Raw genomic sequence first — 22,571 nt, 5'->3', positions numbered from 1 at the left:
CTTCTGAAGTAGCACAGAGATTTATGGATGCAAATCAAATATCAAGACTCAGGTTATCTTTCTTAGGGCAGGACTACACTATTAAAGGGAGACGTTTAAAAAGTTTGAGAGACATAGTTTCTGGGTAATTAGTCATTTTATTGATAATGCTAGCATGTTACCAACAAAGTGGGTCAGTGACACTCTCAATGCCAAAGACAAATCATGGTAGTGGGCTCACAGTTCATATGCCCTTGGAAAAGTGGGTGTTCCTAAAGATGGGAATCAACTCTGCTTGGTTAACAATTAATGAGAGAGAATGAATATTACAATGAAAAGTGGGCCTATTCTGAGGGTCTGGGTGGGGGGTGACAGGATATGTAAGTTTGATTAAATCATTTACTTCTAAATTACCTAGCCTTGGGCAATCTAATCAAAGAATTTATCCCCACCCATACCTGTGTAGAACATAATGGGCTTCCCCCACCTGGGTGGGGTCTGAACAAGATTGAGGGGAAAGTTAATTCAATTTCATTACCAGCAATGTCCTTCAGACACTAAACCTTGAAATGAGAACTTTAGGAAAAAGGGGAGATCCTGGATCTCCCCAAATCATTAGCTATTAATAATTATTTCTCTCAATTTCCTACATATTCTAGACAAAAGTATTTTCATTCATTCACTCAAGAACACATTCAAGAAGTACCTATTAAGCATCTACCATATGCAAAGGAGAATACAAAGCTATATTAGAGTCACTGTCCTATATCATATGAAACTCATTTGTTTATTTTTTGATCCAGAACCATCCACATATTTGCCATATGTTTCTCTTTTTTTTCCATAAGTTTCTTTATATGGCAGTTATCACATAGGAAGTGAGTTAGAAAGAACACACTGTGTGGACAGAAGATAAATACAAACATATAAAGGGAACTAAGAAATTAATTTCATTTGGTTCTTTCTCTATGTGAGGAACTTAACATCAAAATGATGACCTGTCCTGCCAGGCACAGATCATATCCTATTTAGTGTAACATAAAATATAGTCCAGATTGTAAACCAAATTCTCTTGAAATTGGAGACTAATGGTTGGAGACTAATTGGAGACTAACTGACCAATGTCAGTTTCCTCATCAGGTACACAACTTAAGCAGAATCATAACCTAAGGGAAAATATTCATGTCTAATTCAAAGCTTCCAGCTTTCCAAGAGGCAGCTCTAAAGGCCAAAATTAAGCCTCTGTTTGCCCTTAAATGGCTCCCAAATTAACTTTTTCTCTTGGAAGGCATGTCTGAATATATAAACTAAAAGAAATGCTAGCATCATGAGGACTTAGTGAAACCAATTGACTAGACAGAGAGTTTAGGGCCTTGAGATTAAAGCTCAAGATGGCGAAGGCCTGGCTAGTTAGTGTATCTAAACCAAGTTTCTGGAAGACACCCACAAAATTGTCTATAGCACTACTTTTTAAAAAAAAAAAAAGCATGCAGCTGTCATATTTCATTTTTAAAAAAATTTTCTCCATATAAAACTTTCCCTCCTACCCCCCTACTGGGATAAATCCTGATAGCAAATTAATTTAATTTATACATTTTACCAATGTTTGCCTTTTCCCCCCAAATGTGTAGTGAATGGTTGAATGTAAATTTAACTTTTTGCTACATCTCTAAACACACTTCAGTTATTAATTATTCAATATTATAATTATCTATGTTAGATTAGTATTTTTCCTAATAGATGTGGATTCTCATTTAATAAAGTTTTACAAACAAAACACCAAACTCTAAAGTAGTTAAATTAGGGTGGTGATTATACACTTAAGAAAATTATTGCATATTTAATGAAAGGATTAACCTGTAAATGGTGAGTTTCCCTGGTACTCCTAAAATAAGATTGAAACTTCATGTGTGTATGTGTATGTATGTATGTGTTTGGGTAAGTGGAGTAGAGGAGATAGGGGTTGGGCAGTGGAGACCACCAACAGCTTTGAGCTAGAAGCACCTGCACAAAACAACTAAGATATATCATTTAGAATCATAATGTCAGGGAATTCCCTATCAAACTGATGAGCTTACCAGATTTTTATGATTCTCCATGCCCTCTCTCCTGTTAGAGGGCACAAAATCTTTGATTCTCCATATCTCCTCCCTGTACAGGGTATTTGTTGTTTTTGAATTGTGTCTGACTCTTCTTGACCCCATAAGAAAATTGCACACTAGATTCTTCTATCCTCCACTATCTCCCAAAGTCTGTCTAAGCTCATGTGCATTGTTTCCATTACACTCTCTATCCATCTCATCCTCTGCTGTCCCTTTTTCCTTTTGCCTTTAATCTTCCCCAAAATCAAGGTCTTTTCCAATGAGTCTTGTCTTCTCATTATGTGGCCAAAGGATTTAAGCTTGAGCTTCAACATTTGGCCTTCCAGTGAATAGCATGAATTAATTTCTCTAAGTATTGACTAATTTTATCTTCTTGCTGTCCAATGAACTTTCAAAAGTCTTCTCTAGTACCACAATTTGAAAGTGTTGATTCTGTGCATTCACCTTCCTTATTGTTCAACTCTAACAGCCATGCATTGCCACTGGAAAAATCATAGATTTTACTATTTGGATTTTTGTTGGCAAGGTGACATCTCTGATTTTTAGTATGCTGTCCAGATTTGCTATAGCTTTCCTTCCAAGGAGCAAGCATCTTAATTTCATGACTGCAGTTGCTGTCTGAAGTGATCTTTGAGCCTAAGAATAGAAATCTGACACTACTTCTATTTCTTTTCCTTCTACTTGCCAGGAAGTGATAGAACCGGTTGCCAAGATTTTAGGGGTTTTTTTTATATTAAGTTCAAACTTTTATAACTTCCTCTTTCACCCCATCAAGAGGTTGCTATAATTCTTCACTTTCTGCCATCAGAGTAGTACAATTTACATATCTGGGATTGTTGCTGTTTCTCCTGGCAACCTTAAGTCTAGCTTTTGATTCATCCAGCTTGGCGTTATGCATGATGTACTCTGCATATAAGTTAAATAAGGTGACAATATGCAGCCTTGTCACACTCCTTTTCTAATCTTAAACCAATCAGTTGTTTTATGTTCAGTTCTAACTGTTGTTTCTTGGCCTGCATACAGCTTCCTCAGGAGACAAGTAAGATGATTTACTACTCCAATTTCTTTGAGAACCTGCCACATTTAGTTGTGATCCCCACACTAAAAGGCTTTAGTGTAGTCAATGAAGCAGAAGTAGTTGGGTTTTTTTTTTTCCCTGAAACTCCCTTGCTTTCCCCATCCAGTAAATGTTGGCAATTTGGTCTCTAGTTCATCTGCCTCTTCAAAAACCAGGCTGCTCTTCTGGTAGTTCTTGATTCATATATTGCTGAAGCCTAGCTTGCAGAATCTTAAGCATAACCTTGCTGGCGTGTGCAATTAGTGCAATTGTTCAGTAATTTGAATATTATTTGGCATTGCCCTCTAAGATTGGGATGTAAACTGATCTTTTCCAATCCAGTGGCCACTGTTGGGTTTTTTTTTTGGTTTGTTTGTTTTTTTTTTAACAGCATCATCTTTTAGGGTTTTAAATAACTCAGCTGGGACTCTGTCACCTCCACTAGTAATTGTTAGCAATGCTTTCTAAGGTCTACTTGACTTCATTAGTCAGGATATCTGGCTCTAGATCAATAATCACATCATCATGGTTATCAATGATGTTAAAATCTTTCTTGCATAGTTTTTCTATATATTCTTACCGTCCCTTCTTAATCTCTTCTACTTCTGTTAAATCCCTACCATTTTTGTCTTTTTGTACAGGGTATAGACATGTCTATTAGCTCCTTGTTAGGAGGACAAAAGAAAATTCCATTATTAAGGCTGTCCTTACAGAGAAGAATTGGTTGGTTTGGAGCTGTCCCTTGGAGCTTCGTAGGGAACAGATTTAGTGACTGAGGCTGACTCCAAGAAGATCTTGGGACAACAGATTCTATTGGAAGGAATCATCTTTTGTGCTGACCTATAAAAGTGAGCTGAAGAATGTGTTCAGTTCCTTTTTGGCTTCTTTCCCAATTTTGCCTTTGTAACTAAAAGATCGAGCACAAAGCTAAGGTTTACCTAATACCTAGGACATCCTTCTCCAACCCAGAGCCATAAATGACTGCTTGAGAGCAAAAAAGCACATGGAAATAGAATTCCTGAGAGTAATCTTTCCTAACTCAAGAGATGGCATCATCTTGGGGAATGTTGAAATATCATAGACCTACATGTGCTTGCCCATGTGGCCCTAAAGGGGAGTTTGTGGACAATGTCATTTTTGAAACCGAATCTCCTTGTTAGAGAAAAATTTCCTAGGTAGCATAATCCTACAATTTAGTCTTCTAGTTAAAGAAAGGAAATTGCTTGGACTATAACAGCCTTGAGGGTCAAGAAAAAAAAAAACAAATAAAAGAATTCAAAGAGCTGCCTTTTAGAGAGGGCTGGGGAGTTCTTCAACAATATACTTCTTGAAAAATAAGAGGATCACCCTCATGGGTGGGCCTTGCATGTGGAGGCCAGTAAGGGACAAAAGACATGATGTAAGAGAGCAGAAGACCTGGACTTTCCTTCCCCTTACTGCCTTGAGTTACTTGGGCAGTAGAGGTCTGATGAGAAGGGCCCAACAGCTTCAAATAATATTTGCCCTTGGGAGTGGGAGTCCAGACTAAAGGGTGACACTACAAATTTAAAAGGAACTGATTACCACCATAGGGAACAAAGGAATTCATCAGAATGTCAGGATATTGTTTTATCATGAATCTCAAGTTTGATGTCTTTCTGAGAGAAGTTAAAATTATGGGGTAGTATTGAGTCAGAAGGATTTTACAGGTGAAAAAGGCAGACCTATCAAAGAAAGTAGAGAATTGTATTGTTTGTTTGTGGGCTTGTGAGACTTCTATGTGTTTCCTACATTTATTTACAGGCTCTGGTGAGTCCTATGCATCTTCTGCATTTTCTGTGGGGCAAAATAAAAGTTTTCCTGTAATTAATATGCATTTGTTCATTGGATGCTTCTGTGGGAATTTAGAATGCTACTAACCACATTTATGTAAATTAAGACATAAAGTATATTTGGAAATTTTCCCAGAAAAAAAGTCATAGTCAGATCAAAAGAACCAAAGTGACACTTAATATTTTTAGTGTAGCCCCTAGGATGAAATCCAGTCGATGTCAGCCCAGAGCTTGGATAGCCATAAGTTATTATAAAATGATAGATTTTTTTATCTGGAAGAGAAGGTAATCTATTACAACCTCCTTTTTTATACATGAGGAACTTGAAGACTCATAAAGATAAAAATGACTTACCCAAGGTCATATAGCTCATAAACCAGACCTGCACAACTTGGCATAAGTTAGGGGCCAAAATTAAAATAGGCTAAACTTCTTTGGGCTGCAGATAGGTTAGACTAGAGACAGGCTGATAATGGTTGGTTGCCATAGGTCACATGACAAACAGGTGTGTATGCAGTGGCAAGCCTACCTTTTCTGCAGGCCTTGGGAAATCCTTTGGTCCGCCACAAGCAGCCCTTGGATTATATGTTGTGCAGGCCTGTCATGAACAGTATGTCGCACAATATATCAAGAAGTAGAAGCAGATTCAGAATCTGAAGCTCCGTATTTTAATTTTAATCCTGCTATTCTTATCTTGAATCCAGTCTTCTTCATTTACCACCTGAAAGTAATATTAGAAGTTAAATGATAAACTTGTCTTAGTGGAACGTTAAGGACAAAATTTAAAATACAAAATACAGACTCTAAAGGTTATTTAAAAAAAGTACACACTACAGTTTCATACATCATCAAGTATACATTAACTGCCTAAATATAGCATCACCTTCACTTAAAGCAAGTTAATATAGTTATGAGATCTTGTTTTGCTGTATTTAATATTGAATATATTTAGAATTGTTACAAAAATATAATACATCAGTAGTTCTTATCTAATTTCATTCTATACTGATATTACATATTCCTTTCCATTGTTAATTCTATAAATCATTTTGTTATATGGTTGCAAAAGCATTGAGTAGAAATTGAAATCTGTCATATTCCCTACTATCGTCATTCACTCAATGTCTCAAATAAGCTTACAAATGTGTGTTGATAGGACATATCCATTGCTGCTAAATACATGCATGGGAGTTTTGTAACTCCATTCATGCACTTAATCTTACATAGGTTCATTTTTATGCATACATCATTATAGAGTAATGATAGGAAATTAAATATTGGCTCCAAATACACAGTAGTTGCAGGTCATGTGTACCTATTATTTCACCCTGCCCCCTCAGTGTTTGAAATTAGCAGGGCTCTTAAAAACTGTTTCCAGTGTTTTATTAAGTCATGTTAAATCTTAGCCTCAATCACTGTTAATTTTAACCTTGACCTCCTACAGCTGTACTGCTTTTCTCAGTTCAAAATAATCTCCACATCCACCCTTTCTACATCTTATGAAGTAACGTTAGAGGGGGGAAAAATAGTCATGGCTTTAAGACAGAACTCTCTTCTCCAGTGAGCTCCAGTGGTAATTGCAGAGCCTCTGCTAAGTAGCGCACTTTACTACAGGCAGTATTGGAGGAGTTGCTGCTGCTGCTGCTGCTGCTGCTGCTGCTCTTGCTGCTGCGACTAAGTGCTGTAGCTGCAGTGTGTTTCTGTGCAGCACTGCAGAATCCACACCTAAAGAAGGAAAGACATATATACACACACGAACATACATAGTGGACGTTACAGCTTTGAACGGAGGTTAGGTAAGCAGATCTTCCATTCCTTTCTCTAGTGATTATGTGAAGGGGGATGTTAATGGGAAAGACTGCTCAACAAACGTGTTTAAAATGGATTATGCTAATCGGTATTCCTTTTGGGGTTTATAGATTTGTTTAGTAAATGTACCCTGTATTTTGAAGATTATTACATTGTAGCTGCACTAGGGATACTTTTATGACATTCATTTTTTAAAAAGGCTCATCCTGTGGCATGCAAAGCTTTTCGTTTTTGCTTTTTAAATGCAAGAAAATTTCAAGCCCCTCCCAGTATTTCTCCCTTCTAACCACTGACGAGCTAAAATGAAATGTGCATGTTCCAAATCTTTGTATTTTAGAACAGACAGCACTCCTTATCATTTTAAGGGTGTTTAAAATAATAATGGTAGTATGGTGTATATATACAGTACATTTTAAGCAGATGGAAAATTATGGCAGAGTCAAACTCCTAAAGCCCTAGTCCAGGAGAGTCAGAAAATGAGAAGGGTAAATTAATCATTTCTTGTGCCAAGACAAGCTTCATTTTCCACACTTCAAATGTTGAAAAGAAGAGAGTACTACATCTTAATTAGCACATTTTTAGAGGGAGGAGATAAAGTTGATGAGGGGGATGGTGTGAGATATGCCGAGAGAGGAACGAGGGGCACAGTTGAAGTGAGGAGGCTGTGTTGGAGAGGAGAGAAAGTGAATTGTCGCCTTTCCTAAGGGAACGAAGGGAGACAGTGGGAATGAAGTTTGCACAGTATACCTTCGGTGGAGATAACCCAGAGGGAATAACAGCCAGAAAGGAGCTAGGGAGGGGCGTGCCTCTTGGTGGGCGTGGGAGACATCTATTCGTGCCTGTGGAAGACATGTGCTTGTGAGGGACGTGCAAGTCTGGGGGTGTGCTAGACATGGTGTGCATCGATGGGAATTCTGCTACAAGGATAGGATTATGAGGAAAACGTACCCTTCCTGAGGTGGATGGCCGTGTGTCACGTGTAGAGCCACACCCCTGAAATTACTTTATGGGACCACTACGAGGTTACAAAGTTTGGCTGACCCAAGGTGTGCTTTGAAAGGTGGCACTGCTGTCTTAGTTCACTGTCTTCCATGGGGGTGCGGGGAGCTTTTGTAACTTGTCCGGGAGAGAAAAAGACAGACATCTCCGTGGCAGACACATAAATCCAGATGCTCCGCATCATGCAGAGAAACAGACAGATTTGAGAATGAGGAGGCTCTCTGTCTCTGCCTCTACTGTCTGTCTCTCCTGTGTGTGACTGAAGCCTCTCTCCTCAGATCCTGGGAGAGGACTGCAGTGACTGCCTCCACAGTGTGAGTCCACGCGCGCGGCCAGAATCAGGGAGCGATGCCCGCTCACGCTCGCTGGGCAGCAGAGCCAGAGGAAGGGGGCGCGATCAGGCCGGTGGGGTGAGGGCCTGGATTCTCCTGTCCGTCCGCATTCAGATTGCCCCTGCGGTGGCCCTCCCAGAGGGGACGTGATGGCAGAGGATGCATCCCAGCCCTAAGGACAGAAGGGGGCGCCTAGGGCCGCCGCAGCCTTTTTGGCCAGGCTCGTCCTCGTCCCCGCCCCCGCCCCCATCACAGAGGCCGCCTCGGCCCCAAGGACTAGCAGGCGGACGCGCGCCCGACCAGCGGGGAGAGGAGGGAAGAGGAGGGAATAGGAAGGAGGTGGGAGGGGAGACTCCGCCGCGGCACACCCCCCCCCCCGCCCAGAGCCCAGACGCAGGGAGGGGGCGGGGCCTGGGCTGCCCGAGGAGGGGCGGGGCCAGGTCGAGGGGGCGGGCGAGTCGAGCCGTGGAGGCCGGTCCCGCCGGAGGGAGCTGCCCATAACGGTCGCCTCGGAAAGGGGGTGAGAGGAGAGGAAGGAAGGGCTTTAAAAAAACAAACCCGCATAAGGAGGAGGAGGGGAGGAGGAGGCGGCTGCGACCCAGGTGTCGCCGCTTCCTGCGGGAGAGGGATCCGCGCCCCGCGCGCGCGCTCGCTCGCTCCCCCGGCCCCTCCCCTCCTCCGTCCTCCCTCCCTTCCCCGGGGGAGGGGCGGCGGCGGCGGCAGCTGAGGCAGATCAGGCGGCTGCAGCCTCAGCAGCCCGGAGCCGAGGCGCAGGGAGGGAAGCACAAAGCCGGCTGCGCGCCCCGAGGTAATGCGGAGGGGAGCGCTGGAGGAGAGCTCTGGAGGAGGAGGTGCCCTAGCCCAGCTTCCCGCGCCGCGGTTGGCTGGGGTGTGAGAGTGGAGGGGAAAGGGGGGGGAGATCTCTGCCAGGGGGTCGGGCCTCGAGCGAGGGGAGGGGGCGGCGTGGACGGGGGCCAGCGCCGCAGAGCTGTCTTCCTATTGGTTGCCCCTTTATGGCCTCAGGTAAGTCACCCCCCCCAGGGGGAGAAGGGGGGTGCTAATCACGGGGAGAGAAAGAGTCGGCTGGGGTGGCGCGAGCCCCGAAGCACCTGAACTGGGGTGGCTGGAGGCCCGGGCTGCTGGGGCTGCGTGTGCCTCCTGGGGAGGGGGTGGGAAGGGGATACCCTGCAGGCTTGTGCGTACTTGTGGTGCCCCCCACGGTGGGGTAATCTTCCAAAGCCGATCCGCAGCTTTGGTGACACATACTTGTTCCTTCTCCCCCGGGGGCGGGGTGTGTGTGTGTGTGTGTCGAAGCTTTCTAGTTCCCCGGGCCTGGAGAAGACTCGAACCCCTCTAGTTCATGGGGGGGGGCCGAGGCTGTAGGTGAGAAGATCAATTCCAAGCAAAAGGTGGTTTTCGGAAAGAAAGGGAAGTGTAGGGTAGGTGTGCGGGGAGAACGTTGAAACCGTGTCCCCTTTTAACTTTCAACAGAGGCATTTCAAAGGAGAGAAAGCCCACTCCCCCAGACGCCCAAAGTTAGGCTGTGCTGTCTGCCCAGGGTGACAAGAGGTCACAGCAGATTTGGTTTGCTTGTTTTCCTGGGTATGGGCAGTCTCTTTGAAGTTAAAAGGTTTATAATCCAAAGCAAGGATATGGGCAACTAGGGCAGGTTGGGTTCCTCTAATTAAAATGTCTGGAATGATTTCAGGTGAGCTACGTTGGTGCAGAGATTTGATTTCAAATAGGTCACCTTTGAAAAGTGTGTAAGTGAAATTACTAATTTCCAAACGAATTGCTGAGGCTCTCCTAGGGTTAAGGATTCTCAGGATTGATGAAATTGAAAGGGTTTGGGGGAAAGTTTGCCACCTGTGTACCTGCAAGATCCATTCCAGTGCATGCAGTTGTTATGCTCTGTAATCATTTAAGATTAGCATTATGAAATAGCTGCATTTATTGATGGGGTTCTTCAATGCTAGTGTGAGATTTTCCCCATTTAATTTCGTTTTTGTTTTTTTGTTTTTTGGTGTTAAGTCGGGGTTAAGTGACTTGCCCACAGTCACACAGTTAAGTGTCAAGTGTCTAAGGCCGGATTTTTTTTCTTAATTTATTTTTATTTATCAACAATCACTTCCATATACTTTTGAGTTTAATGAGGTGGGATTTGAACTCAGGTCCTTCTGACTCCAAGGCTGGAGCTCTATCTACTGTGCCACCTAGCTGCCTCTCCCCTAATTCAATTTCCAGCTCGATTTAACTTGGCCCAACTTCTTGGGTAGCATTCTGATTTATGTGAAGAATAAATCTTTTTGAAATGCTTTGCTCAATCCGAGTACTCTCCTAAAGTGAGATGGCTTGGGAACCAGTCTCAGTTTATTCTTATTTGGGAGTCAGTTTACTTTTATAACTTTAGTAGAAACGTTTGGAGCAATGTTTTGAACTGATAGAAAATTCACTTTTCCTGGTTAAAGCAAGTGAATGTTTAATCATGTGAAGGATAAGCCGGAGACATAGGTTAATTTCCTTTTAAAAAATTTAAATTTTTAGCTTTCTGAAGATTTCATTCTGTTAACTTCTAAGCAAAGCAGTATACAGCATAAAACACTCTGGACTGTGGAGCTGAGCAAACCTGAGTTTGGGTCTTCTCTCACACTTCCTACTCTTGTGACTGAAACCAATTTAGTCAGTTTTTTCATTTGTAAAAATGAGGATTGTAACCCCTATATTACTTACCTCACCACTTTGTTGTGAGGATGAAATGAGACAATGTATTTAAGTTATTTTCCAAATATTAAAATATGTCAATTATTAAGCACAGAGACTCAGATGATGGCTAGCTTTTAATTTTTTTTAAGTGTATTTTGAATGGAGGGGGAGGGGGAATCTCTTATTTCATCAGTATGGAAACTCCCTCCTGGTGGTCAGTTTGGCTACTAAATTAACTCTGAATCTGAGAGAGTTGCCTGGGGCATTGATAGGTTAAGTGTCTTTTCCTGGGGCATTAGAACTTGAACCTAGACCTTCCTTACTCTGTCTGGCCTGTTATATTTTACTGTACTTTATTGTCTAATGCACCTAGTTATCTAATGCTGTTAGATAACATATTGTTAGGGGGGTTTTTTAGTTATATAATTTGTTAAAAAGAAACCAAACTAGCCAGCTTTGAAAGGTGCTTTATATTGTTTTCTTGAATATAAATTAATAATATATTACTTAGGAAAATGTAATACATGTAAAATAAGTGTTTCCTATCCTACGAGTATCTTTAAAGTATGTATGTCTTAAACAGAAATGGTTGACTTGCTAAAGAAAATGGAAAAAGTGTAGGTTTTCTATCTCATTGCTAACTTTAACTACTTGTTCCTACAAGATTTAGCTCTGAAGAGTATGAGGTATGGGTGAATGCCAGTAGACACTGGATTGAATTATCAAATAGTTAATCAAAACCGTAGTGCCTTTTGACACACTAATAGACTATGACATACATCCAACAATGTCCCTGACTAAACTAAAGCTCTGTAACAAGTGGTGACCACCCAGCTTTTGTGTTTTGCTGACTGTGCTAAGTCTCATATCTGGCATAAATGATTTCATGAGTCAAAAAGACAAATAAGACTGAATAGAAAAATAGAACATAGATTCAGAATGTAGTCAGGCTACTGTTTTCAAAGCTATTTGTTACTTGCCATTTTTCTCTTACTTTAAGAGAACTGCTATGTTCCAAGCACTCTGGAGGGGCAATGGAAAGTAGTGTAAGCAGAAGAAAAGTCATTAGTTCACCCTGAAATGACTTGAAGCAATATAGAGTGGGTGTGAAATTCTGAGAAACAGTAGTTATCAGCCTATCAGTTTGGTGTATAGTAATCAGTGATAGCATGTCTTTTTTAAGGAAAGGTGTCATGCTACCTATCAGATAAAGAGGCTGTGTCACCACTATTTATAGGCACTGGAGAGAGTACTAAAAATCAAAAGAAAGCTTTTCTATGGTAGGCAAAAGACTCCTGGTCATCTGCTCTAAGAACCAGTTGGATCCTTAGAGATTGTCTAATTCAACCCTGACTCAAAGTAGGAATTTCCTGTACAACACATAAGTGTTTTCTATGGTCAGGCATTATTAGCCTTTTTAAACACGTTACTCAGGTGGAAGATTACAGCTAAATCTCTAAAAGTGATTTATGTATCTGCGGCAAGTGGATTATCTTTTGATTTTGGAAAATGATGTTTTGATAGAGACAACCTGTGTGTAGATAAAATGATGGAAGGAAGAGTTTAGTGTTCAAGATGTTAAACATTTAAATGATGATAAGTAGTAAAGGCCACTGCTATGAGCTAGTCTAGTAATATGCTACACCCATACCCAGTGGGCACAGTTCCCTCTAGAATCAAGCATTTTTTTTAAGTAAATAAGGGTTAAGTGACTTACCCAGGGTCACAGAGCTATTAAGTTTTTAAAGCCAGATTTGAGCTCAGGTCTTCCTGATTTCAGGGTGGATGCTCTATCTACTATACCACCTAGAATCAAGCATTTTTGAAGCACATACTAATATCATGTTGTTACTTTGTTTCTTCATTGATTCAGTGTGTGAAACTTCAGTTGCTAATGGCCCATTAGCAAAAGATTGCATTTTCTTAAAACCTTTTTATATAATACCACTTGCCTCCTAATTTCTGCTTTCTTTTTAACACAAAAACAAAACAATGTACTTTTTTGCTTGTATCCTAAACCATTTAAATTCTTTGGAATAACTGGTGATGGTACAAATTTCAATGTGTTTTGGTCTCAGCAGGATAATTGGCACATAGAACAAATTAATTATAAACTAAATTAGGTATAGTTAGGCATTTTTATTGTAAACTTAATCATCAACAAAATAAACATAAAATAATGAGTGAAATATTGCACAAGCCTGTTAGCATGTAACAGAGGAGAACCAAATAAATTAACAAATAAGCTCCAAAGTGTGTCCATGTCTATGTCTGGCTGAAAGTCAGCTGCTTTTGACATGGCTTTCTTTTCTTTTTTTTTTTAAATTTAATTGTATATGCTTAAATATTTTTATCATGCCAGTATTAGTCACTGTTGAACATATAGGATGTTTCAAATTTTTTCCTATTACAAATAGAATAGCTATGCTATGAATATTTTTGTGGAGATAGGTACCTTTTCTCCTTTTATAGTATTTATTATCTTAAATCACATCCAAATGGATTGGTGAACAGTGCCAGACTCGGGAGTCAAAAAGATCTGGATTTAAATCCTACCCCTCCTACCAGCAGTGTGACCCAGAGCAGGTCATTCAGTCTCTTACTGCTATACTTAAATAACTGCTTATCTTACATAAAGTCACAGATTGGTTTTGATATGCAACCAGTTAAAGGAGTTCCCATACCAGGAGTTCTACAGATCCCCCAGTTTGATCAAAAGGTTTGATCAAGTTTGTGGTCCTTATTTCCATAACATTGTTTTCCAAAATAATTGAACCAGTCTGCAGTGCTGCCTGTAATGTATTTAAGTGGCTGTTTCCTAGCATGATTGTTGATTTTGAATTACATCATTTTTGTTTCTTGTACCATTCTATTTGTTAGTTAAGTATTTATGAAATTAAAAAGTATAGTTTTCAGGTTGATGTACCACAGATATATGACACATATTTGAGTGGATAATTTAGTGCAATAAAATATATCCATTGTTATTCAGGGAAAGAACTGTTGGTTAAAGTTGAAATCCAGAGAAAACATAAAAGCCACAGCTTGTGCTCATCATACCACTTAAATACAAAAATTAATTGCAGAATCTAATGTGAAAGTGATTTTTTTGTTGTATGTGTATCTATAACATCCACAACAACTGTAACTGTTAAAAATTCAAACTGAACGTCATAATGTATTGTATCGCCGTATTATTTTAGGAAGGAGGAAATTGAGGTGTAGAGGATAAATACTTATCCAAGGACTAACAGCTAGTGGTAATTACTCAGGATTTGAACTCAGAACCCCTGATACCCAATTCTGCACACCTTCCACTACACTATTGTGCCTATTAATACTCTATATTCCTATTTTGGAGTTCATGCTATGGCATATGTAGGTGAGACTCATGAAATCCTTTTCATACTCCTAATTAGATTATTTTGGTCGGGATCCAAGATAGCCCCCATTCTGCATTATAGCAGTGCTCCCTTTATATTACCTAGGATTTCCAAGTGGATTTTGGATTAAGGATGGGTAGAAGTTTTAGTGGCTTGGTTAGTTTATTTTTATCTCATAGTATTAGCAAATTATCATCAATTTTACTTAGAAATTGTTTCCTTGAAATTCATTGCCTCTACAAATAGTGAACATTTATTGTGCCAAACCTTATGTTAAAGAACTGCATGGGGTACAGAACAATTCCTGTCCTTACATTCTAATTAAGAAATTTACAACCTTGTCAAGTTTACAATGTAAGACAGAATTGGAAGAACAGAAAATTATTTAATGTAAAATGGGGAAGAGCTTTTAACATTAAAAAAAAGATTAAAAAAATCTTAAGAGTGGACGTCTCCAGATTTAGCTGGTGTTCAGCCAATAGCAGTGACTTGAAGCCTTTCTATATTGTTAGGATCTGCCAGATTTTGTACTCCTCTGATGTAGTCAGGGTTCATCACCACAAGGCTGACCACCAGGTGATGAATTTTTTTTTTCAGGCATAGAAATTCATGAAAAGACCATTCATTTACTAAAGCATAGAATAGGATTGCAAGCTTTGTTGAAAAGAGTATATCCACTCTAATGAGATAGTGAATTCTTGGAGTATGGCAGAAAAGGAAATAAGTTCACTTAATACTTTTAAGAAATGAGATTGTTAAAGAAAATTAGATGAATGCCAATGGGGAAAATTTCATCTGGAAATTTGAGGTAACTCAAAGCTTATATTTGAGTGGTTAATAAAGTACTGTTCAGTTACACCAAATCTTGTCTTTAACAGATTGTCCTAATGACTGAGCTAGCCTTCCTTTGTAAGTCAACAAACATTTAAGTGCCTACTACATGCCAGACACTGTGTAAATTTGGAAATTTTAAAAATCTACATTAATTTCTTTTTGGACTCTAGGTAGAAGCAGAAATAGAGATAGATTCCAATTATTAGAATGACTAGGCATGGGGCAAGGAAGAAAGATACTAAGTTTTCATTTTATGAATGTGCATACTTTTAAATGTCAGATTTATTTTCTCTGGCATGTGTTTATTTTGTGATAAGTAAAATCATTTGTGATATAGTGAAGGTTTAAAGACTGTAGTAGACAGTAACACAGGGAACAATTTTCTTCTTAACTTTCCTAAGGGTACTCAAATGCTGCTAGGATATAATTTACTTTATTGTGGTTTTAAAAAGAAGCACACTAGATTTGGAATCAGAAGATGTGGGGTTGCAGTGGGGTAAGTCTGCCACTTACTAGTGATCATGGACATGGAGAGTAACATTACTTCTGAATTTCAGTTTTCTCATTTTTAAAATGGGAATGGGTAGTACAAGTATTTTATCTGATAGGGCTGTTGTGAGAAGTGTTTTATAAACCTTCAGGCATTATAGAAATGACAGTTGCATATAAATATGATATGATTATTGCATTCAAGCAGTAACTTACTGAAAAGTATCCCAGGGGCCTGAAGCAGATGAATTTAATTTCAAAAATTGTCTAACAAGTGAGAAGTAGTAAGAAGTACCCAGCTGAACACTTGCAGTTTTTTAAGTTTGCTTAGTGGGAAGGTGACTTTGTCTACTTTCTAATTATGCTAGAACAACTTTTATGTGACATTTGTACACATTTATACTAAGTAGGGGAATCTGAATTGAACCCTAATATGAGTTAAATTGAACTACACTCAATTTAGGGTTATTTATTAAATTCATTTTCTTATAGTGGGAATTGTATGCAAGTAAAGAATATTGTTCAAGGATATTGTTCCTGATGTTGGGTGCCCTGCTGAGGGAGCTGGAATTTCAACAATGTTGAAAGAGTAAGTTTGTAAAACTGCTAGTGTTTTCAGTAGCATGGGGACATGGTGTGCACCCTTAAATCTCTTAGCTTCCTGCAGTGTTTCTAAGAAGTTCCTTGTTAAGGGCCGTACCTACAAGGACATAATGAAAGCATTCATTTTTCCTGTTTAATATGATATTATTGACATACTCTCTTCTCCTAAAATGCCTAAAGCCTACAGAAAGAGATGGGATTAACACAGTTCTCTGCTCAAAAATATTCTCAAGGTTATTTGGCTCAACTAAGGAAGTGTATGTTAGAATCAAGCTCTTCCAAGACTCCCTTTAAAAGCATATTACTTTTAATCCTCCATAAGTCAGAGCTAGTAACTGTTAAGTTGCAGTGCTTCTTTTGACCTCAGTTGTCATGTTAATGCATAGAGAAAGAACATTCAATAAGATTATCATTTTTAATATCAGAGGAAGTATGTGTGCACTCCGGGTGATAGGGCAGACAGAGAAGGAACTTAAATGGGGTTCTGAATGGATACTTTTGTTACTACTCTGGAAGAACTCCTGGATTAGGAAAGAAAGTCATTTAGCAAATGGTGCTTATGTTCTTGTGTTAAAATGTTGTCCAAGTCATCTTTTCTTTCCCATATGGTTTGTACTCTTTATGTCTTCAAAGAAATAAAGGAGTGATATTTAAGTAGTCTATACTTGATTGCTTGAGGTTATATTAGATGATGGAGTAGCTGTGAAAATCAAGCAGGGATGATGGAGAACTCCCCCCAAGGTGATATAAAATATAGTTTTGAGAAACAGTGGGAGAGGTTGTAGTAGGAACATGCTAAAAATTGATTTCTGAAACAGAAGTGTAATAATTCGCTGTGTGGTCTTCATGTAGTTGACTTTTGGATTAGGATTTCCTCATCTATAAAATGAGGTTGGACTAGATCATCTTTAATAGTTTGGTTACTTTAGTTTTTCTTCTCACATTAGTAGCTAATCGTATATAAGAATTCTGTTTTGTTAATGTGAATATTCCTTTTTGAAGAAAATCTTCTGATATTAAAATTATCCATGGGAAACTTCTTTTACTCACAAAATATTTAGTAAGCACTCACTCTGTTCCCAGCCCTATGTTAAGGATTGTAGACAATGTAAAAATGTATAAGAGCTTTATCTTTATTTCGTTAAAGGGGCCCTTAGAGGTCATTTTGATCTATCAGTACCAATATAGGAATCACCTCTACAAAATCCCCTAAAAATGATTATACAGTCTTTTTTTTCAAAAAGACTTCTAATGAAGTAGAAACCACTACCACTTTATTTGAAAAATTTCTATCTAATTGACATAAATGGGAAAATCAAAACCTCAGGGAAAAGGGTAGAAAATTTGAGGGAAAAGAGAAGGATGAGCAAAGGTTTCTTCCACCTCTAAAATTCTGTGATTCTTGTCGTTGCAAACTCTGTTATTAAGAAAGCAAAACCTAACATTTGAAAGAGATTTAGTAAGTTTTAAAAACTCTGGGAATCTGTATTTAAGAAAAAAAAACACATTGCCATTAGTTACAAAACTAGACTCTGTGTAAACGTAGAAAATGTTTTGGTCCCTTTTTTGGGTAATAAGTACCATATAAAATGGGTCCATGCCTACATTTCTTTTTCTTTTCTTGCTTTCTTTTTTTTTTTTGGTGAGGCAATTGGGGTTAAGTGACTTGCCCAGGGTCACATAGCTAGTAAGTGTCAAGTGTCTGAGGTCAGATTTGAACTCAGGTCCTCCTGACTCCAAGGCTAGAGCTCTATCCACTGTGCCACCTAGCTGCCCTGAGTTCCTACATTTCTTGAACTTTGGTTAAAGTATGCAAGTTTTTAGGCATTAGTGAATGTTGCAGACAATAGTCATAGCTTTTTGTAAATGAAGCTTGCCAACCCCTCATGCAATAAATAAATTGGGATCCTTTTGCCAACTACTAGAGAACAAGGTGCAGTAATGCAGGAATATGTTAGTACTAAATAAGAACACGATACTTATTTGGCAGTGCAAGGGAAAATCTTGAGAAACAAACTGCTTGTTTGGTATGATAAAAGGAGTCCTGGTCTAGAAGCCAGGAAACTTGTGTTGGTACATCTGCCATTAATTGTTTGTGTACTCTTGGGCAAATCACTTAACCTCTCTGAGTTTCCTATAAAATGAAGGGGGTGGAGGTTGGATTAGATTATCTCTAAGGTCTCCTCTAGCTCTAATTACCTATGAATCTATATGCTTCTTTATTTCACATGGTAGTTGATATCAAGTAATGTATGTACCCAGATATACAGCCATGCATTCATATTTACATGCGTATACATATGTACATAAAATGTCTTTATATATTATATAGCTAATAGCTATATATTTAGGCTCTGGATATTTTCTCTGGTTATCCCCCATGTCTGGAATGCTCTCCCTCTTCAACTCTGGCTAATGCTGCTGTTTGTCCTTTGTTTTCAAAGAGGACCATGACATCAGGCAGATGATGCCATGACATACAATTGAATTGGATTTAAGTGAGGGAGAGCTGTGCAAAATCACCAGCCTCACTTTCTCTTCTGAGGCTATCTGGATCCAGTGGCCAGATATAGATCAGAACAACTGGATGCAGTTGGCCTTTCAAGCCAAAGGCTTTAACAGGTCTCAGTTTTACTGAGGCAATGCCCATTCAGTGATTAAGGCTTAATAAATAATGAGGCAAATGGGGCAGCTAGATGGTGCAGTGGAGAGAACACCAGCCCTGGAGACAGGAGGACCTGAGTTTAAATCTGGCCTCAGACACATGATACTCACTAGCTGTATGACCCTGGGCAAGTCACTTAACCCCAATTGCCTCACCAAAAAAAGAAGAAGAAGAAGAAATGAGGCAAAGAATGGACTCTTTTTAAAAAAAATTTGATCTGGGAGGGGAAGAAAGACAGCTTTCTTTAAGTTCCAACTAAAATCCCACCTTCTACAGAAAGTTTTCCCAACCTCTCTTAATTCCGGTACATTCCCTCTGTTAATTATTTCCTACTTATCCTATATATAGTTGACTTTGTATATATTTGTATACTGTCTCCTTAATTAGATTGTCAACTCCTTGAGGGCAGGGACTGCTTTTTGCCTCTTTTTGTATCCCCAGTGCTTAGCACAATGCCTGGCACATAATTGGCATTTAATAAATGCTTATTGGTTGATCCTCAAACCCAGGGAACTTTTAGTTACTGGATGTCATCCTGTCCTTTATTCTGTCTTCCCTCTTATTATTCCTTTCCTTTTTTCCCCTTTCCATTCTTTTAGCCTGTACAGTGAAATGTAACCCTGTAACTAACTTATATGTGTGTATTTGTATTATTCCCTTCTTTGACCACTTCAGAGCAAAGTGAAGTTCAAGTGTCACCTGTTCCCTTCCATCATCCCTTCTTCTTATTTGTATAGACTTCTACATAATGTACCCCAGTTGTGAAATAATTTTCCATTCTTCCTTTCCTTTTTCTCTTCCTAGTATATCCTTTTCTCATCCCTTTCCATTCTTCTTTTAAGATAATCAGAAATATATCCCTGATGATGATAGAGTTCTAATGGGGAAAGTATCATCTACCTATATAAATGAAAACTCTTTAGTCTTACTTAGTGCCTTATAATTGCTCACTCATGTTTATCTTTTTTGTTTCTCTTGATTCCTGTTTGTATTTCAAAGTTTCTATTTATCTCTGGTCTTTTTCCCCCTCTTAATCAGGAATGTTTAGAAGTTCTCTTTTATTAAAGATCTATTTTCTCCCCAGAAAGATTATACTGTACCCAGTTTTGCTGTGCAAGTTATTCTTGGTTTTAAGCCTTTTGCTTTTTAGAATATATTCTAAGCTCTTCTGTCCTTCATTATGGTGCCCCTAAATCTTGTGTGATCTTGACTGGGGCTCCTCTGTATTTGATTTTTTTTTCCTTCCTGGATGCTTGCAGTACTTTTTTTTTTTTACTTTTGTCTGACTTTTCTACTATAATATTCATGAGAGTTTTCATTTGGGCATTTCCTTTAGCAGAGAACCAGTGGATTCTATTTCTTCTTTGCTCTCTGGTTCTAAGAGATCTACAAAGTTTTCTTAAAAGAATTCTTGGAATGTGATATCTTGATTTTTTTTTTGTCATGGCTTTCATGTAGTTCATTGATTCTTAAATTAATCTCTCTTTGTTTTTTACTATGAGTTATATATTTTCTTCCGTGCCACATCCCCCTCCACCCAGGGCTTTTGACATTCTAATTTTTGTGGAGTTATTTTCTAGAGTAACGTTTTGTCCTCTTGTTCCAAGGTGTTATTTCACTTTCTGAATCTTCCTTCCATAGCTCTCACTTCTTTTCCAATTTTTCCTTTAGCCCTCTCATTTGGATTTTAAAATCTTTTTTTAAAGCTCTTTTTAGACTCTATTTTGACTTCTACCCAAACTGTGTTACTCTCTCTCTGTGTGTGTGTGTGTGTGTGTGTGTGTGTGTGTGTGTGTGTGTGTTTTGTTTTACCTATAGGTGTTTTGCAGACATTTGATTCTTCAGGATTTGAATCTTGAGTCCTATTACCATAACTCTTTATGGTGGGATTCTTTTTTTGTTTGCTCATTCTTCCAGTCAGCTTCCTGACTTTGGACTTGTTGTTAGCTCTGTGCATTTTTAGGGAAATGGCTGAATGGTCAGCTCTAAATTGTGCAGCACCTGAGTTTTCTGGAAGAGCTTTTGGCAAATTGGTTTTGGTTTGGTTGTTGTCCTTCATTCTCCAAGAGCACCAAAATGACATTACTATGCTAGAGTCAGGCTACAGTGTGTCTGACTATGGCTGATCAGACCAGCACAAGCTCAGAATGCTCTACCACAGGTCGGGCACAAATAATCCATGTGAACATTTGGGGTGGATTTTCTAAATTTGCACATCTCAAATTTTTTTTTTTAGCTATTTCAATTCTGCTTTGCTCATAGACCATAACACCTTCTCTGATGAGAGTACACCATGCTGGATGGTCCTGTGCCAGTGTCTTCCTTGTGACACAATTAATTCCAAAGTTCTTAAGAGAGACCTTAAGAGTATCCTTGTATAGCTTCTTCTGACCACCATGTGAGCACTTGCCCTGTGTGAGTTCTCCATAAAATAGTCTTTTTGGCAAGCATACATTTGACATTGAAACAACGGCCAGCCCATTGGAGTTGTGCTCTCTCTAGTAGAGTTTTTAAAAAAGTATGTGTATACATACATACATATATATATATATATACATATATATATGTATATGTATATATACATATATGTATATATGTGTATATATACGTATATGTGTATTATATATGTATATGTATATATATATATGTATATATGTATATGTATATGTGTGTATAATATAGTCAAATATTGGACAGACCAGACCCTACTTCATTTGTAGGATTTGATGTGATCATAGTGCCAAGTGGAATTGCTGCCTGCTTAATTTTAATTGTATTTGCCGCATGAGTTCTAGACACATATGACTAGGACTAAGAGAATCCAGTACTTGTTGGAGTGTTTGGGAAAGTGGAGAGTTCAACAAAAAGCAACAACTTAGCAAATATGAAATCATCATTAAAAGTGTGGGGGGGAAATATTTCAGTGCTTTTCTTAGGCAGTCAAAATCATAGATGGTTCCAGTACATTGCTTAATTCCTTATTTTTAAAGTTAGACACAAAAATAGCAAGTGATTACTTCTATATAACTAATATTTAGGGTTTTTAAAAGAATATAACTTTTACTAGCTTTTTTCATTTCTAGATACTCTTTTGTGAGGGAGTAATTGGGTCCTACTTGGGTAAATTGAGCAGTATGGTTTTTTTGGAGAGTATTTTCAATAGTGATTGTAAACTCTCCTCAGTAGTAATAATTATAGGGAAAGCTGAAGGTATTTTATGAGTCGTTAGAAGTATAGGTGTTTGACCTAGCCACTTGGGTTTGTTTCCCTAGGACTAAAGAAGAATCTTCTGTAATATGAATTGATAAGATACTTTAAAGTAATCACAATGATTGTAACATTCTTTATTTTTCTGATCAATTTAAGACATTTTACCATGTTTGTGGACTGAACAAAGAACTTTAACCAGGGCTCCTATTTGTTTGTAGTTATTGGGACTTTTTAGTTTGGAAGATGGCAAAGAGTTCCCGGAGAAAAGGGTATAAGATGAAACTGTTTTCTGTTTTTCTTTATTTAACTATTTCCTTATTGTTTCTTTGGCCCCATTGCTAAGTTGTTTCCTTTTTAGAAATTCAAGGAAAGCTATTAATTGAAACATTACAGTGAATTGTATCTAACTGGAGCATTGTGATAGAATACTGTTTCATTATCTTTGATTTGTGTCACTTCCCTCATTGGCATTGTGGATTGGAAGGTATTTTGCCTTTCCATTTCTCTGTTACCAGTAAATTAGATGATTTTGCAAGTCTGTTCAGAGTATGTCTCTGTTCATAAATTTAGTTGGTATAATGATTTAAGGAGTCAG

General features: G+C 38.5%; 1 protein-coding gene across 5 annotated transcripts in view; it reads left to right on the top strand.

Annotated features, from left to right (window-relative positions):
- The first annotated feature begins 6,605 nt into the window (after positions 1 to 6,605).
- The window catches only part of ADD3 (adducin 3), a 167,135-nt gene continuing 151,169 nt past the window's right edge, over positions 6,606 to 22,571 (top strand). For 2 of the 5 annotated variants that reach the window (XM_078151066.1, XM_020987990.2), the window contains exon 1: positions 8,810 to 8,897. The gene's annotated coding sequence lies outside the window, so the exon portion shown is untranslated. Of the gene's footprint in view, positions 6,746 to 8,589; positions 8,610 to 8,809; positions 8,898 to 9,061; positions 9,113 to 22,571 lie in introns of those variants that run through there. The other 3 variants (XM_020987991.2, XM_078151064.1, XM_078151063.1) reach the window with 3 other exon arrangements.

The sequence above is a fragment of the Phascolarctos cinereus genome, unplaced genomic scaffold (assembly GCF_003287225.1).
Source record: "Phascolarctos cinereus isolate Bilbo 61053 unplaced genomic scaffold, phaCin_HiC Scaffold_3;HRSCAF=262, whole genome shotgun sequence".
Classification (NCBI taxonomy): domain Eukaryota; kingdom Metazoa; phylum Chordata; class Mammalia; order Diprotodontia; family Phascolarctidae; genus Phascolarctos; species Phascolarctos cinereus.
The sequence above is the reverse complement of the archived record's forward strand: the minus strand, read 5'-3'. Positions and strand labels throughout refer to the sequence as shown.